Source organism: Rhinopithecus bieti, unplaced genomic scaffold (genome assembly GCF_001698545.2).
Source record: "Rhinopithecus bieti isolate Rb0 unplaced genomic scaffold, ASM169854v2 scaffold_13261, whole genome shotgun sequence".
Lineage (NCBI taxonomy): Eukaryota > Metazoa > Chordata > Mammalia > Primates > Cercopithecidae > Rhinopithecus > Rhinopithecus bieti.
Window position 1 is genome coordinate 173,957 of NW_016807494.1, and position 12,368 is coordinate 186,324.

Here is a 12,368-nt window from a genome sequence, read left to right on the forward strand (position 1 = left end):
GTGCCTTTTCCCCACAGCTTTGCCGACAGAGCATGTTATCAAATTTTTGGAATTTTGTCAATCTGATAGGTGAAGGTTATCTCAGTGTGGTTTTAAAATCATCCTTATTGGGCTATGATTTTAATACAATAGAATGGACTCATTTTTGTTCTACTGTTCAAAGAGTTTTTAATCAATCAAGGTATAGAACATTTCCATCACACCGAAAGATTAACTTGTGCCCCTGCCCAATCAACACCCTCCATGTCCTGTCCAAAGAAACCACTACTGTGATTTTTATCACTATAAATTAGTTTTGCTTTTTAGTTTTGCTCTCTGAGCCCTTTTGGTTCTCTGAGCAGCACCATGGCAGTTGGCAAGAACAAGCGCCTTAAGAAAGGTGGCAAACAAGGAGCCAGGAAGAAAGTGGTTGATCCATTTTCTAAGAAAGATTGGTATGATGTGAAAGCACCTGCTATGTTCACTGTAAGAAATCTTGGAGAGATGCTAGTCACCAGGACTGAAGGAACCCAAATGTATCAGATGGCCTCAAGGGTCATGTGTTTGAAGTGAGTCTTGCTGATTTGCAGAATGATGATGTTGTATTTAGAAAATTCAAGCTGATTACTGAAGATGTTCAAGGCAAAAACTGCCTGACAAACTTCCATGGCATGGATCTGGCCCGTGACAAAATGTGCTCCATGGTCAAAAAATGGCATGGATAAAATGATACAACCACTTTGGAAAGCAGATGGCTAGTTTTGAAGCTCACGTCGATGTCAAGACTACCAATGGTTACTTGCTTCGTCTGTTCTGAGTTGGTTTTACTAAGAAACACAACAATCAGATACGGAAGACCTCTTATGCTCAGCACCAACAGGTTCGCCAAATCCGGAAGAAGATGACGGAAATCATGACCTGAGAGGTGCAGACAAATGACCTCAAAGAAGTGGTCAATAAATTGATTCCAGACAGCACTGGAAAAGACAAAGAAAAGGCTTGCCAATCTATTTATCCTCTCCATGATGTCTTCATTAGCAAAGTAAAACTGCTGAAGAAGCCCAAGTTTGAACTGGGAAAACTCACGGAGTTTCATGGTGAAGGTAGCAGTTCTGGAAAAGCCACTGGGGATGAGACAGGTGCTAAAGTTGAATGAGCTGATGGATATGAACCACCCAGTCCTTGAATCTGTTTAAAGTTAGGACTTACAATAGTGGCAAATAAAAAAGTCTTATTTGTGAAAAAAAATTAGTCTTGCCTGTTTCAGAATTCACAGAAATGGAATCAGATAATGTGTACTCTTTTCTGACCAGCTTCTTTTGCTCAGCATGTTTTTGAGATTCACCCATTTTATTGCAGAGTAGTATTCCATTGAATATTCAAATATGCCACACCTTTTGGGTTTGTTTTTCATTCATATGTTGATGTTCATTTTTTTATATAAACTTTATAATCAGCTTGTCTGGTTAAAAAAATGGTGTTGGTAATAGACTGCATCACCTTTATCAAGTAAATTATGGAGAACTGAAGTTTTATTATGTTGAGTCTTCCTCTTCAAAACATGGTATATTTATTCCCTTTGCGCCTTCCTTTGTGTTCCTCAGTGTGTTTTAAAGCTTTACCCAATTCTTGTTATAGTCATTACTAGTTGTTAGCAGGTGGCAGGTTTCGCTTTTCCCCCGGTTTTCCTTGCTTAAATTTAGAAAAAAAATTGAATATGTATACTTTTATTTTTTATTTATTTTATTTTATTTTTTGAGATGGAGTCTTGCTGTCTTTCAGGCTGGAGTGCAGTGACGTGATCTCAGCTCACTGCAACCTCTGCCTCCTGGATTCAGGTGAGTCTCCTGCCTCAGCCTCCCGAGTAACTGGGACTACAGGAGCGCACCACCGTGCCCAGATAATTTTTATATTTTTTAAAAAATACAAATTTGATGGATATATAATTTCCAGCTTGGGACTATTATGGATAAAGCAGTTATGAATAATCATGTACAAATATTTTTGTGTTTATATGCTTTCATGTGTCTTCAGTAATTTCCAAGAAGTGAAATTTCTGAGTAATATGATATAATATATGTTTAACTTGATACAAAACTAGCCATCTGTTTTCCAAAGTGGTTGTATCATTTTATCCCCCCATCAAAAAAGTACAAAAGTTCAATAGTCACATATCCTTATCAATACTTGATATTGTTATTATTTTTATTTTGCTCATTGTAGAAGATATGTGGTGGTACCTAATCATAGATTTAATTTGCATTTCCCTGATGATAATGATGTTGAACGTATTTTCAAGTACTTACTGGCTATTCCTAATCGTTTGTTTGTTTGTTTGTTTTCTTTATAAGACAAGGTCTCTCTTACAGGCTGGGGTGCAGAGACTGGTGCAATCATAGCTCACTGCAGCCTCGAATTTCTGGGCTCAAATGATCCTCCCACCTCAGCCTCCTAAGTAGCTAGAACTACAGGTGAAAGCCACCATGCCTGGCTAATTTTTAAATTAATCCTAGAGACAGAGTCTTGCTACATTGCCCAGACTGGTCTCGGACTCCTGGCCTCAAGTGATTCTCCCATCTTAACCTCCCAAAGTGCTGGGATGACAGACGTGAGCCACTGCACCCAGCTCTGTTCCTAATCTTCTGTGGAGTGTCTTTTCAAATTTCTTCCCCATTTTGTATTGAGTTATTTGTCTTTGTAATACTGGGTTATGGGAGTTCCTTATAGAACTCTCAGTGAAGTTTTAATTTGCCTTCTTTTGTGATGTATGAAGTTGAGCATCTTTTCACATGCTTTCGAGCTGTTTGTATTTTCCTTTCTGTGAACTGTCTATTCATATCCTTTGCCTCTATTTCTATTGAGTTGTTAATCTTTGTCTTACTGATTTCTAGGAAGCCTTTAGACATTAGAAAGGTTAACCCTTTGTCTGAGATAGGAATTGCAATTATTTTCCCCAGTTGCTTGCTCACCTTTGACTTAGCTTACTGATGTTTTTTGCCATGCAGAGGTTTTAATTGTTATGTATTTGAACTTATCAATCTTCTGTGGCTCCTGAATTTTTAAGTCATAGTTCCAAGGGTCTTCCTTACTCCAAGATTCAAAGAAATTCTATCATGCTTTATTCCATCATGTCTTCTCTTATGTCTTAGCCCAGATTACCTAGAGAACAGATTTTTTTTTTTTTTTTTTTTTTTGACACAGAGTCTTACTCTGTCACCTAGGCTGGAGTGCAGTGGTGTGATCTCAGCTCACTGCAACCTCCACCTCCTGGGTTCAAGCGATTCTCCTCCTCAGTCTCCCAAGTAGCTGGGATTACAGGCGCACGACACCACACCAGGCTAGTTTTTGTATTTTTGGTAGAGATGGGGTTTCACATGTTGGCCAGGCTGGTCTCTTAACTCCTGAGCTCAGGTTATTCACCCATCTCAGCCTCCCAAAGTGCTGGGATTACACGCGTGAGCCACTATGCCCAGCCAGAGAACAGATCTTAAAGCAAAGCAATAGAGAGATGCAATTACAGTGAAGCAAGAGAGAGTAAAAGGGGATAAAGAAGGGGAGGCAGGAAGGCACATGCAAGGCAGCTGGCCAGGCTTCACAAGAAATGGCAGGAGGCTTCCAAACAGTTCTTTGGCCACAGTGGGAGGAAAGGAGGGGGAGTTATCCATTTCTTCCTTCTATCTCTTTTCTACCATTGGTCTGAGCTTGTCCTGTGGCTGCTACTGCTCTACCCTTCAGGCGTGGGTGTGTTTCCCAGTTCCATTTACTGACAAGTTCCTCTTCTCCATTGATTTGAAAGGTTTCTTTTATTATACACAAAATTTCTGTAACGGAGTGTCCATTTAAAATTTTCTTTTCTATTCCATTGGTCTTTTTCTTCAAGCTGTTTTATGCATGTATGTATGCATGCATGTATGCATTTATTTATTTATTGAAACGGAGTCTTGCTCTGTTGCCCAGGCTGGAGTGCAGTGGCATGATCTCGGCTCACTGCAACCTCTGCCTCCTGGATTCAAGTGATTCTCTTGCCTCAGCCTCCTGAGTAGCTGGGACTACAGGTTTCTGCCACCACGCCCGGCTAATTTTTGTATTTTGGGTAGAGACGGGGTTTCACTATGTTGGCCAGGCTGGTCTTGAACTCCTGACCTCAAGTGATCTGCCTGTCTTGGCCTCCCAAAGTGCTGGGATTACAGGCATGAGACACTGTGCCAGACTCCAAGCTGTTTTAATTATTGAAATTTTGGAATATGTTTTAGTATCTGGTAGGCCTTGTTCCTCATCTTCTTTATCAGTGTTTTCCTAGGTATTCATGTTCATTTTTTCATAAACTTTATAATCAGTTTGTCTGGTTAAAAAAATGGTGTTTTTAATAGACTGCATCACTTTAAAAAATTAAATTATGGAGAACTGAAGTTTTATTATGTTGAGTCTTCCTCTTCAAAACATGGTATATTTATTCCCTTTGTTCTAGCCTTCCTCTGTGTTCCTCAGTTGTTTTAAGGCGTTTTAAGGCTTTACCCGATTCTTGTTATAGTCATTCCTCATTGTTAGCAGGTGGTAGAATTGACTTTTTCCCCCAATTTTCTTTGCTTTGAATTTAGAAAAAAAATGGAATCTGTATACTTTTAAATTAAAACAATAAATAATTAATTTTTGAAAGGTAAAATAAAGGGGAAAAGGATAGTTTTAAAATTTTATGCAGCACTTTATGCAGAACTTTTCACAATAGCACTTTTCACTTTTCACAATAGCCTTTATGCGGGACTATTCACAATAGTAAAGACTTGGATCCAACACAAATGTTCATCGATGACAGACTGGATTAAGAAAATGTGGCACATATACACCATGGAATACTATGCAACCATAAAAAAGGATGAGTTCATGTCCTTCGTAGGGACATGGATGAAGCTGGAAACCATCATTCTGAGCAAACTATCACAAGGACAGAAAACCAAACACCGCAGTTCTCACTCATAGGTGGGAATTGAACAATGAGAACACTTGGACACAGGATGGGGAACATCACACACTGGGACCTGTCGTGGGGTGGGGGAGGGGGGAGGGACAGCATAGGGGGGAAATCTACCGTCATGTAAAGAGGAGTTAACGGGTGCAGCACACCAACATGCACATGGAATAACATATGTAACAAACCGGCACGTTGGATGACACAGTAGCCTGTAGAAGCTTAAAGTATAATAAATAAAAAAATAAAAAATAAAAGACAAGAACATACTATGTACCTCATAAATAAGTACAATTATTATGTGTCAATTAAAAAATAAGATAAAATAAATTTAGAAATAAATAAATAAAAATTATAAAACAAGGACAAACACCAAAACCAAAGTTTTGTGGGGTTTTGATTGTTCGTTTGTTTTAGAGATGGGGTCCTACTAAGTTGCTCAGGCTGGTCTCATACTCCTGGGCTTGGGTGATCCATCCTGTCTCGGCCTCCCAAAGTGCTGAGATTATAGGCATGAGTTACCATGCCCTGCCCAAAACCAACATTGTACTTTCTTCGGTCTGGCGAGGCTGAGTTCTGGTAGCCTAAAATGCTGATGCAATCATTGACTGGGTTTGGCCCAGGAGCTCTGAGGGGCCCTGAGAGCTCACAATCTGGCAGGGGAGGGTGGAATGGATGAGCGGTTGTTGCTTCTGCTCAGCTAATTTGGGAGTCTACACTAGCCTAAGGCTATTCCCAGGGTTACAGAATCTACTTTACCCACTGCCCTCATCTTTGGTAAAATGCCTCTCCCCACTGAAGAATAAACACACTTGCTTTCTCTCTTACTCTTTATTCTTAATTTTTTAATTTTTTTTTTTTTTAAGAGAAGGGGGTCTCATTATGCTGCCCAGGTTGGTCTCAACTCCTGACCTCGACTTCCCAAACTGTTGGGATTACAGGCATGAGTCACTGCACTCGGTCACTCTCTCACTCCAAGAACCTCCTTGCTCAACTAAATTTCTTTCTTTTGATGCCAGGAAGTCATAGGCCGGGAGCTGGCATCAGACTTGCTTTGGAATCTATTTTTATTACCTATGTATCACTATGTGAGTCAATAACTTTGCCTGCTGAGCATCAATCACAAAGAAACCGCTTTTCCCAGCCAGAGTGCTGGGTGGTGATCTGGGAGATGGAGGCAAGGAGAGGAAAACTTGGGAAGTTTTCTAGGTTCTGCCCTGGGGTCACACAGCAAGTTGCCTTCCTTTCCATGTGTCCTCTGTCTGTGTCTTCTCTTCTCCAGCCTTTCTGCTTCTTTAGCAGAAGACATCTGGCCAAATGTCACTTTCTTACATAATCTTCATGGCTATCATATTGTCTTAAAATGGCATGTTAAACATACCCTTTTAAATTGGGAAAGAAATGAAAACAAGACGTAGGGAAAAGAAAACAGACTGTAACTAATTAAATTGTTGTAATTCATAAACCAGCCTTGAATAGAAAATGTAATCCTGTTAAATTTATTTGTTTTCTGCCTATGTAAGCAACCATGTAACTTTTAAATTTGGAACAGTGACTCCATTTCTCTGGAGTCTGTCTCCTGAAGAGCCATTTCCAGTTTTCCCCCTGAATAAACTCTTTAAAATTGGAGTCTAAGGCCAGGTGGGGTGGCTCATGCCTGTATTCCCAACATTTTCAAAGGCTGAGGTGGGAGGATCATTTGAGGCCAGGAGTTCATGACCAGCCTGGGCAACATAGTGAGATCCTGTCCCCCCAAAAAATTAAAAATTAGCCAAATGTGGTGGTGCACGCTTGTAGTCCTAGCTACTTGGGAGGCCTAGCCCAGGAGGTCAAGGCTGCAAGCAGCTATGATTTCACCACTGCACTCTAGCGTGGGTGACAGAATGAAAAAAAAAAGGATTCTGATTCTTTTGATTATTTCAGGTTGACACCCTCTTCTGCATCTTTTGTTAAAATCAGCCTTGAATGATGGCGGCAACTTGAATACACAGAGAAGGAGGTAGAGAAGGGACCTGTTGTGTGAATATGCAAGAATTTCTTAAGAAGTCTGCAGCCCTGTTGGAGAGGGTCAGAAATGACTACCTGACCACTAGACAAGCATGATTCATCTCATTTTTCCAGCTTGATGAAAATAAGCAACATGATTATCCAAGATCATTCATCTTGTTTCATATTTACCCAATGGTCTTCTTAACTAAATTTCTGCAGTAGATTTTCTTACTGTGGAGACAATATTCAGACTGGCCAAAGTCAATTCTCTAACCCTCTGGTCAATTAGATATGAAATGTCATATTTCTCATTCTAAGTTAATAACTAGTCCTTTTAGTTCCTTAAGCAATTTCTTTGGAATTTTGGTTAAATCAGTTTGTGACCGGATCGCCCCTGGTGAATTGAGGACATGTGAATCTCCTGAACTAAATAACTAGACAGAGGAAGTAACATGCCTTAGCATATCTAAAGAAGTATAAATGCATGCTATTACCATGATTGTGACTGTTGGCGTGAGGTTCTCTGTGACTGTAACAGAGTGACAACAAGTTGGGTGGGCTCATTCTAAAAACGGTTTCCTCTTTTTCTTTTTTTTTTTTTGGAGTGGAGGGACAGGGTCTTGCTGTTGCCCAGGCTGGAGTGCAGTGATCTCCACTCACTGCAGCCTCAACCTCCTGGGCTCAAGCGATCCTCCCACCTCAGCCTCCCAAGTAACGGGGCCTATAGGTGCGTGCCACCACACCCAGCTAATTTTTGTGTTTTTTGTAGAGACAAGGTTTCACCATGTTGCCTAGGCTGGTTTCAAACTCCTGGGCTCGAGCAATTCACCTGCCTTGTTTCTCAAAGTGTTGGCATGAGCCATGGCACTGGGCCTGTTTCCTTTTTTTTAATCTATACAAACCTCGTTGGCCAAGGTGGCAATTAATAAGTTGACAGGTAAGAAGACTGTGCAAGAGACATTTGGACATTTTCTAGTGGCATGTTGCAAAGTGGGGAGGTGGTGTGGAAGCTAGTATAAACTACAGTCCTTGGAACTCTGTCCTATGGCCTGGACCCATTTGAATTAGCTTAGCTACCTTGTGAGGGCAACTGTGGGTATAGAAAAATGTGAGCTACTGTGTACCACTTTTGCTTAGTAAGTAAATGAGCATTTATTATTAATTGCCTGTGTGAACATGAGAAAATATGGAAATAGCATGAATATACAACCATCACATTATCAGAACTTCTGGGTTTGACAGAAAAACCACACTAATTCCTTTAGAAATATAATTTCCATTTGCTTATTTAACAGGGCTGTTGTTACTTTAGGCACAGCTAGGTTCAGTTGCTCAGATAAGGTTCCAAGGTGTCCTTTCCCTCTTTCCATCTGGCCTATCCCACCCCTGCTTGTATGCAGGCACTATGGCTGCCACCTGGACTCACAGTCTCCTGGCTTGACAACTCCAGTTGAAAGAGAACAAGTCTTAGTTTTACCCAATGTTTATAAATTAATTCCAGAGAAGCCTATGATTGGCTATAATTAGGTCACATGTCTATTTCTAAACCAATTACTATAGCAGGAGGATGAGGTACAATGATTGGTCCATTTTGGGCCAGCCTTACCCAGACCATATAGGATTCTGCTAGAGGACATGTTCTGCCATTATCATCCAGATCATTTGAGTCCCTGTGCAGTTTCCTGTGGAAGATCTCATGCTAGTGATGTGGGAGGCCAGAGATGGTCCCTGCACTCCACATGTTTACAAGCTCTGTCTTTGGCTGGGGGACTATCTGATTAGGGTCTGGTTTATTCCCCGCTCCTGAAGGGGCTTGTTGAGAAGGGGGAGTTTGAAAAGCACCGAGAGACATGGCATTGCTCTTAGAGGTTTGGTTCTGTTCTAAGGGACACTAAAGTATATTTGTGTAGAGGAAAAATAAGAACTATGACACAAAGCTGAGAAATAAAATCCTAAGCCCCTCAACCGACTGAAGGGACCTCCTCTTGGCCAAGGAACCCCAGAGTTTTCACTGAGTTCTCAGCAATGATGGAATGGGGAACTCAAGACCTTGTTATACTCCCTCCCTTGTTAATCACCATTAGGCTTTCTTCTGAGGGCTGAACAGAAACCAGCCCTTTCGAAAGATTCCACGCGGATATCAACCAACCACCTGATGTTGCCCCTCTTTTTTTGCCTGATAAGAGACCACCAACCACAGAGTGGTCCTGGCCAGTCTACGGAGAATGCTCAGTGAGGGTCTTCATGTCCTCTGCTTCACCTTTTGATGTCAGAGGGTAGAATACTCCACCCCCAGATCACTCTAACACAGCCATTTTTTGGTACATTGGTCCTATGAAAGGGCATGAAGCTCAACTGTGCAAGAGCATATTCTTTCTTTCATAAATATTCATGACTCCTCCTCTAGCTTACTGAATATGTATAACCAGCCACCCTGCTCAGCATAAATTCCTGACCCCTCTGCCCCTCCCTTGGAGTATCTGTTTCTGGCTTCTGACTGGAGGCTATCCTTCCCAATCTGTCAAAATGACTATCCTGTAGGCTACAGCCCTTTATGAGAAATAAGGCTCTCCTTTCTAATTGTATGAACCTTAACATTCTTCAGTTGACAATACCAACCCATGAGAGCTATCTGCATCCTAAGGAAGGGCAGCTTATCTTAGCCACATCAATATATTAGGGTGGCCTAATTTGCATGTCTGCAAAACCCACCACTAGATGTGTGGGGGTGACAGAGCCAGCATGCACAATGATCAAATCTAGGATCATTGTAATTAACTTTGCTACTTCAACTACAACCCATCATAGCAAGCATGTGAACAGCAGGACCCATAGAGACACCAATCTCAGAGAGGGAGTCCCACCACAGGGTATAAGAATGCACAACTCTCATAGCTTGGTGGCACTTGCTGTCACTGCAAGATGCATGCCATCCTTCTGCTAAATTAGCTAAATTAACACCTGAAGGTTCTGGATACTCTCTGAAGAAAGTCTTCATACTGGATCCAATGCACAGGTTAGCTTACATAGCTGTGGGGTAGGGAGAACAGCTGCGTTACAAGTGACAAAAAGGAACCCTTGGAGACACCCACCTGGAAGTTAAGGTTCTGAGTGACCATTCGCTTTCATTCCTCAAAGGAATGTGTGTGCATTTTAAATTAAAAAAAAGAGTTCATTTAGATAATTTTATACTGGACATCTTTGTTATGTTGAACAATCCTATAACAAATATAAGTACAGTCATTTGAAAAGCCTGCCTTTTGTTGGGCTCCACTAATTACTATGTCAAAGCCACTGATTGTAGCCAGGGCTCCTGAAGGTTCACCTGTATCAGGCCCCTCTGCTTTGACAATTCCCAGTTGGGTCCCCATGCTACATCCACTTGGCCAAGTGAGGGAGTAAAGAGGAAGATCTTTGAACTTCATCAGCACTCCCTGGGGAGAACAAAGGCTGTTAGGTAGGGGCCAGCTAGTTCACCCTCAGCACTACCCTAAAGTCCACATGCTTCCTGTGCAGGATGCCCAGCAACGCCAAGTTCAAGGTCATTTATTTCCCCCAGTGTTCCTGGGGGCTGAGGGCAAAGCTCGACTTCCCCACCTGCTGCCACACACCTGGATAATGAAGGTCTGTACCTCCTACAGTTTTTTGTTTGTTTGTTTGTTTTTATTGTACAGGCAGGGTCTTGCCGTGTCACACAGGCTAGAGTGTAGTACTGCATGATCATAACTCACTGCAGCCTCCAACTCTCAGGCTTAAGCAGTCTTCCTGCCTCAGCCTCTCAAGTAGCTGGAATTATAGGAATGCTACAGTGTCTGACTAATTTAAAAAGCATTTTGTAGAGATTAAGACTTGTTACGTTGGCCGAGCTGGTCTTGAACTCTTGGCCTCAGTCCTCCCACCTTGGCCTCCCAAAGTGCTGGGATTACCGGCATGAACCACGGCACACGAGCCTCACAGTTTTTATTACTCTTCACAGATGTTGCTCAGAAGAGATGGAGGCATTTAGGATATCTGTCCCATTTGGCTTTCTCTCCAGGCCTGAGAGCCGGGTAAAGGGGCCATCATTTCAGATCTGAGGGCACTGAGGCACTGACAGGCGGGAGCTGGGCCATGGTCGCGGTCAGGTGGTGGTGATGGCTCAACCAAATCACTGAGCCATCTAAACCTCATCACCCAACGCTCAACAAAGAGAGAGGGAGAACTCCCATTTCCAGTGGGCAGTCTTTTACAGAAAGCTCTTGGTTGCTGAAGGAAGTTTCTGAATAGCAGATAATAGCCTCCTGGACTTGGTCAAGCTCTGCTCTCAGACAGGGGCTCAGGGTGGGCTGGCTTGGGGGAGTCTCCCTGGGTGCTTTAGCAGCACTTCCCTGCACTGTACCCCATTAGCTCACACGCTTACCTAGAGCAAATTACAGACAGCACACTGTGGAAGGAAAGAGGTTTATAGATTCTGACACTGTAGAACCCCTTTTCTGTTTTTAATAGTATTAGGACTTAGAAAAGAGGATAGCATACTTCAGGGCTTGTTGGATTGGCTATTTTTACTTCTCCCTTGTTAGCTTTTAAGCTTGCGGAACATTTTACTTTCATAATAGTCGTAATAATCCTAATGCCAGCAGTTTGCCTGTGCGGGATGCCTTTTCTTTTACAGCAGCCTCATACCCATCGTCTCATTTGAACAATCCTGGTGATCCTCTGTGAAGCCTCTCCAGGGGATCTAGAGCCAGCACTTCTAGGACTCTTTGAGGCCCAGGAAGCAGGGCCTGGGCCAGGGCGGGGGATATGTAATTTATAATTTGACAAGAGCAGATTGTTCCCTAGAGCTCTCTGCTCCAGCCCAGCACAGGGCCTCTGGCTGAGTGTTGGCAGCTTAACAAGCCAAGACATGTCTTTCTTCTTATGTCCTTAAATCATTCAGGGTAAGGGTTGTGACGCTCCTGCCTCATGTTTTGCTAAATGATGTATCTATTCTGGGGGCTGAGTGCCTATTACCATGTGAGGCTAGCTGTGCAAGGCCCACCAGGACAATGACAATGTCAGCCAAGACCTTGGGCTGCAGGGGAAGAGAGGACAAGGGGCCAGGGCAGGACTGCCCACCTGCCCACCCCTGCATACTCACTGCTGACGGTGGGCACAGGAGCACCCGATTGGAATACTGATGAGACAGGCCTGGGCCAGGCCCTGACTCTGGGCCCTGTCAGGCTCCTAAGGGAAAGCCAAATGAGCAAGTTCAAGTAGAAGGTATTGAAGAAACCGATGGAGAAAGCAAAGAATTATTTAAGGGCATTTTTGAAAGCAGGTAGTTTTTTTTTTTTTTTTTTTTTTCCCTGTTTTTTTCATTTTTGAAAGTAGGTGGCTAGGGAGGCAAGTGCACTGGGAGACAGACAGTGACAGGTTCAGATGAGGCTGTACTTGCTGGATGATGGCTGGGATT

The 12,368-nt window shown here is 42.5% G+C and overlaps 1 pseudogene; it reads left to right on the forward strand.

The window, feature by feature from the left end:
- Positions 1-345: 345 nt before the first annotated feature.
- Positions 346-1,165, forward strand: LOC108535922 (40S ribosomal protein S3a-like; annotated as a pseudogene).
- The last annotated feature ends 11,203 nt before the right edge of the window (positions 1,166-12,368 follow it).